The sequence below is a fragment of the Zalophus californianus genome, chromosome 13, assembly GCF_009762305.2.
Source record: "Zalophus californianus isolate mZalCal1 chromosome 13, mZalCal1.pri.v2, whole genome shotgun sequence".
Taxonomy (NCBI): Eukaryota; Metazoa; Chordata; class Mammalia; order Carnivora; family Otariidae; genus Zalophus; species Zalophus californianus.
Window position 1 is genome coordinate 12,452,565 of NC_045607.1, and position 6,362 is coordinate 12,458,926.

At 45.5% G+C, this 6,362-nt stretch overlaps 1 pseudogene; it reads left to right on the plus strand.

The window, feature by feature from the left end:
- Window positions 1–352: 352 nt before the first annotated feature.
- On the plus strand, window positions 353–6,158 carry LOC113934923 (annotated as a pseudogene).
- The last annotated feature ends 204 nt before the right edge of the window (window positions 6,159–6,362 follow it).

A 6,362-nucleotide genomic window follows, 5' to 3' on the forward strand; every position in this document is an offset into this window, starting at 1 on the left:
GACTTCCCCGAGGGAATAGCAGGTAGAGAGAATACCCTGTTTCCTCAGAGCACCAGGGGCCCCAAGGAGGCCTGGTGAGGGGAGGCCAAACCATTACAGGCTGGGAGAGGTCTCTGGACACATGAGTCCTCAGCTCGGTGACTCTGGGTAACGGTCTTCTGAAGTGAGGAGTCAGGCTGGGGCTGGGGATTAGAGATGGGGATGAGAAAGAAATTTGAAACCATGTTGGGGAAACCTGCTGACGATGTGTGTTGCCCCTCTTTGCTCTCCTTGGTTTCCTATAGTAGAGGTGAAGGGAGAGTGTAAGGAGGCTGGGAGCTTGAACTGAAGTTCGGATTCTAAATAAATTTGCAGACATGGCACAGAAACGTCATGTGCATCTGAAGAGGTTGCCGTGGAGAGAAAACATTTGGATGTAGCAAACAGCCAAGTTCACAGTCTACACTTACCAGGTATGCCTTCCTCGTTGCCTGCCGTCTGAGAATGGTGAGTTCAAAAGTGTCTGTGTCAAAATCACTGTGAGTGCTTTGATAAGATATCAGTGAATCAGGAAAGGGTTATCTATGTGTTTTTGTCCAAATGAATCCAACCAAGTCGAGGGCTATCTGTGTGTGCACAAAGGAGCAGGTGGTCCCTATGACTAAAGCCTCTGGCTTTCACATGTTTGGTTAACCTAAGTGCAGAACAGGCAGCCTTCCAGAATTTGACCATGCTTGGTTATTTACTTTATCAAAATATTTACCCCCGTCTTGGAGTCTAAATTGGTAACTGTGGGGGCAGAGATGCTGCCCTCTGCTGGGCACTGTGCTTTTATGTGTTCACTGAGCCAACAATGCTGTGAGATAGGTTTTCCTATTAGCCCCACTTCACAGATGGAGAAACTGTGTCACAGAGAGGTTAAGTAACTTGCCCTAGACCGCTTACCTGACAAGGACAAGCTCCCGTACCTAGTAAGTGGGCCAGAGCCCACACGTGCAGTGTGACCCCTGCCACAGGCGAGGCATTTTCTCTCCTCAGGGAGAAGCCAGGAAGCCTGCATTCCACTCTTGGTTCTAGCAATTCAAATATCATGATGATAAAGGTCCTTCCTCCCAGCAGGCCTCAATTTCCCTCTTCCTTAAAATGAGGGGGTCAGACTACATGATCTCTAAGAGTTTCTCTGGCGCAGAGTCTGTTTCAAAGTTGAAGCAGTAAGACACCAAGGGGCACCTTCCAGGAGAGAAGGTTCCTGTCATTCCTGTCCGGTCTCGGCCCCACCGGCCGTGAATTACACGGAGTGCTGTTCTCTAGACAGCCACGTGAGGGCTACTGCCTTTCTTCCTTCCATCTGTTCAGAATCCGAAATGACCTTCCAGGCATTCTTTCATTCCACAAATATTTATCAAGGGACTATTATGTTCCAGGCACCACGCCAGGCGGTGGCGGGCGGGGGGGGGGGGGGGGCGGGGAATGTAACAAAGAATCAGACGTGGGCCTCATACTTGGGCAGCTTGCAGTCTAGAGGGGGAGACAGTGTTGTAAATACTAAGGTTCCAGTCCATAGTGTGTGGGCAGGAGGGACGCCAGGGTCTGAAAGAACATACTATTGGAGGCTGGAGCCTGGAGGCTGGGGGCTGAGCATCTACCACCAGGGGGTAACAGACAGGGATAATGGGTGATTCAGGCAGGTGGAAGAGTAAGTCCATAAGGCAAGAAGAAGCAAAAACTGCCTTAAAACTGAAGCGTAAATTCGAGAGGGCAGGGAGGGAGGCAAGAGATGAGCCACAGAGCCTGCAGGAGCCAACTCACCGGAAGTTCAGTAAGCCACAGGAAGGAATTGGACCTCAGTCTGTGGGTAACGGGGAGGCTTATGCAGCAAGAAAAGTGCCTGTTATGGGTTGGGTCCCTCAAAAAAGATTACATTAGAGTCCTAATCTCCAGTCCCTCCGCATGTGACCTTATTTGGAGATAGGGTCTTTCCAGAGGTAATCAGGTTAAAATGAAGTCATTAGAATGGATCTTAATCCAACATGACTGATGTCCTCATGACAAGGGGAAATTTGGACACAGAAATACACATGCATCAGGGAAGACAATGTGAAGAGACCAAGAGAGAAGACGAGCATCTACAAGCCAAGGAGAGAGGCATGGGACAGACCCCTCACAGCCCCCAGAAGGAACCAACCCTGCCAATTCCTCTAGACTTGACAGAAAATATATTTCTATTGTTGTAAGCCGCCTGGTGTGTGGTACTTTGTTACGGCAGCCTAGGACACCAACCCAGACTTTAATCTGACAAATTAGGTGATCACGTTTTTATTGTTAAAAGAACACTGTGGCTTCGGTGCAGAGAATGGATGGTAGAGGGGGTGTCCAGAGGGGCTACAGGTACCAAATACATCACTGGGACAATAATGCAATAATCTAGGCGGGAATGATGGCTTTCTCCAGAGTGCCAGTGGGGAGATGAAAAGGTCTACAAGATTCAAGAGATGTTTAGGAGGTAAAAACAGGGAGATCCCTGGAGAACCAAAGTCCATGCTGATGGGCACTAGACAGAAGAAATGGGAAAATAACTCTGATCCTGGCAACACCAGCCCCCTGCATGCTTCTAGCCAAGCCCCCTCTGCTCTCAAAGCCAGAAGCCCGGCCCCCGCCCCTGCGTTTGGTCCAGCTCTGCCTCCCCTTCCCGGCTGCCAGCTTCTTCTTTATCAGACATTCCTCAGTTACCCCCAGAATGTATATTGTGCTTGTGGCTTACAAACTGCTTCCACACACGTGTTCCTCACGTTTCTCTGGAGAGCAGGCTTTATTTCATCTTATGTATGAGAAAAGCGAAGCCCCAAGGAAGGGATTTTGCCAAAGACACATTGTGAGTAGTGGAGCCAGGATTCGAACCCACAGCTTCTGTCTCCACAGCCCACGTGTTTTCCCGTGCCCAGCAACAGCTCCATGAACACAGCCCCCAGTCAACACAGGGCTTGAGAGAGGTCCTATCTCTAGCAATTACAGCAAAGGAGTCCATACAACATTGATTTTGAAAGCTTGTCAGTTACTGGAATAAGGATGTTAAGGTAGAAGATTTCCACAGTGAAAAGTAACACCCCTGCACATTTGTTCCTGGCACAAACTTGTTGAAGCTTTACAAAAGTGTGAGGAGGTACTGTTTTGTGTTTAAGACCATCCTAGCTGGGACCCAGGCACTGAACCTTGTGGGCTGCATGATCTTGAGAAAAGTATTCAGCATTTTTAACCTCAATTTTCTTTTTTCTTTAAATTCAATTAGCCAACATATAGTACATCGTTAGTTTCTGATATAATGTTCAATGATTCATCAGTTGCATATAACACCCAGTGCTCATCACATCACGTGCCCTCCTTAATGCCCATCCCCCAGTTACCCTATTCCCCCCCACCTCCCCTTTTACAACCCTCACTTTGTTTTCCAGAGTCAAATGCCTCTCATGGTTTGTCTCCCTCTCTGATTTCTTCCCATTCAGTTTTCCCTCCCTTCCCCTGTGATCCTCTGCATTATTTCTTATATTCCACCTATGAATGGAGCCATATGATAATTGTCTTTCTCTGATTAACTTATTTGACTTAGCATAATACCCTCCAGTTCCATCCACCTCCATATAAATGGTAGGTTTTCATCCTTTCTGATGGCTGAGTAATATTCCACTGTATATATGAACCACATCTTCTTTATCCATTCATCTGTTGAAGGACATCTCCGCTCCTTCCACAGTTTGGCTATTGTGGACATTGCTGCTATGAACATTGGGGTGCATGTGCCCCTTCTTTTTACTACATCTGTATCTTTGGAGTAAATACCTGATAGTGCAGTTGCTGGGTCCTAGGGTAGCTCTATTTTTAACTTCTTGAGGAACCTCCATACTGTTTTCCAGAGTGGCTGCACCAGCTTGCATTCCCATCAGCAGTGTAAGAGGGTTCCCCTTTCTCCACTTCCTCACCAACATTTGTTGTTTCCTATCTTGTTAATTTTAGCCATTTTAACTGACGTAAGGTGGTATCTCACTTTTCTTATCTTTCAAAAGGGAATGCTGTTCAGAGCCAGATCAGAGTTGTTTGGAGTAATATACATTAAGTATTTAGCTCAGTGCCTGATACATAGTAAGGACTCGATATGTCTTAGGTATAACTGTTATTATCTACCTTAATTTCATACTCATTTCCAAATCCTGAAAGCACACAAAAATACTTCTTTCTCAAAGTCTCACAAATTCAGGTGCAGGGTGGTCAAACAATGAAAAATCTAAAGGCTATGAGATTTTGCAAAGAAAAACAGAATAATTGCTTTCAAGAGCATCCCAGAACACCTGACAGAGAAGAGGATTTGGGCAGGAAGTTGAGGAAGAAATAAAGCAAGTGGTAAAGAAGAAGTAGAGGTGGAGTGAGAAGGTATTTACTGTTCCCATGTTATAGAGGAGAACACCATGATTCAAAGATACTAGGTAATCAGTCCAAGACCACACAGCCAGAAAATGAAGGAGTTGATTTCAAAATGTGTGCTCTTAGCAAAGACATCACACTAAGCTCTTTGCTTTCCAGGGCATCTCCCACTACACCTGTAGCATTTCATTGTGTTTATTTGTTTAAAAATTTCTTCCCCACTAGACTCTAACCACCTCAAGAACAAGAATCAAGAATGACTCATCTTCCTAATCTCAGTGCTGGGTTCCCAATGAGCATTTAATTCAACAGTGTTGAATAATTGGGAAGGCACAAATCCCCGATGTCTAAGAGTGTTTGAATAAATACGTTCATATATAATAGAGGTTTTTTGCCAGCTTTTCATGAAATGTTGGCTCTGAAAGGGTGACTATATAAACACTGTGTGCCTAGTTGGCACTCATCTTACTTACCTGATTCACTTAGGTGTTCGGTGTTTTTGTTTTTTTGCTTTGTTTGCAAGGATAGTAGAGAGATGAGCCTCAACCTGACATACCTGAATAAATATTTATGGGGACCTAGAGAAATATGCATCACTGAGGTCCACCTGGGATTCTTTCTGAAAGGAAATCCTCTCTCTGATATCCCTGCATTTAACACAGGTTAAACTTTTGTATTTTTCAACTTCTTGTGGACTGCGGAAGGGAAGACAGAATCATGGACGATTTATAGGAATCCTAGGAGAGATAGGAATAAATTGAAACTTGTTGAATTGAAAATTCTAGAATTTTCCATATTCATTGGCACATGCAGGATTATGGAGAGGGTCAACCAAACCAGCAGTGTCTCCGAGTTCATCCTCCTGGGACTGTCCTCCTGGCCAGAGGACCAGAAGCCACTCTTTGCCCTGTTCTTCATCATGTACATGGTCACACTGGTGGGAAACCTGCTCATCATCCTGGCCATCAGCTCTGACACTCAGCTCCAGACACCTATGTATTTTTTCCTCAGCATCTTATCTTTCATTGACGTTCGCTACACAACAACCATCGTTCCCAAGATGCTGGTGAACTTCCTGTCAGAGAAGAAGTCCATTTCCTATGCTGAGTGTATGACCCAGATGTATTTCTTCTTGGCTTTTGCCAACACAGAAAGCTACCTCCTGGCGGCCATGGCCATTGACCATTTTGTGGCCATCGTGACCCCTTCCACTATGTCACCATCGTGAGCCACTGCCGCTGTGTCTTGCCGCTGGTCTTCTCCTGCTCCATCTCTGACCTCCATTCCCTCTTAACTAGTTCTCCTGATAAATCGTCTCACCTTCTGTGACTCCAATGTTATCCGCCACTTCCTCTGTGACATCAACCATCTGCTGAAATTATCCTGTTCCTCCACATTCGTCAATGAAGTTGTAATTAACACAGAAGGATTGATAACCCTGGTGACCCCCCTTTATGTGCATTATCATCTCTTACTTCCGGATCCTCATTGCTGTTCTTAAGATCCCCTCAGCTGCTGGGAAACATAAAGCTTTCTCTACCTGTGGCTCCCACCTCACCATGGTGACCCTCTTTTATGGAAGTATTATTTACATTTATTTCCGACCCCTGTCCAGCTACACCATCAAGGACAGGGTGGCAACAGTCATCTACATGATTCTGTCCTCCGTGCTGAACCCTTTTACCTACAGCCTGAGGAACAAAGACATGAAGCGGGGCGTGAGGAAGCTGATGGGCTGGAGGAGGTCCCAGGCAGCACCTTCGTGAGCACACTCAGGAGTGAGTCTTCTCCTTTGAGCCCTCATTTCTGCTGATTCCTGGTAAACATATCAAGCTACTAGAGGTTAGCATACCTAAGCCAAGCGTTCATGGGAAATTGTATAAGTGACCAGACTAGAATATTGTACCCATTTTTATATATTCATCTTATATTTATCTTGTAGTGTAATAATATATATATACATACATATA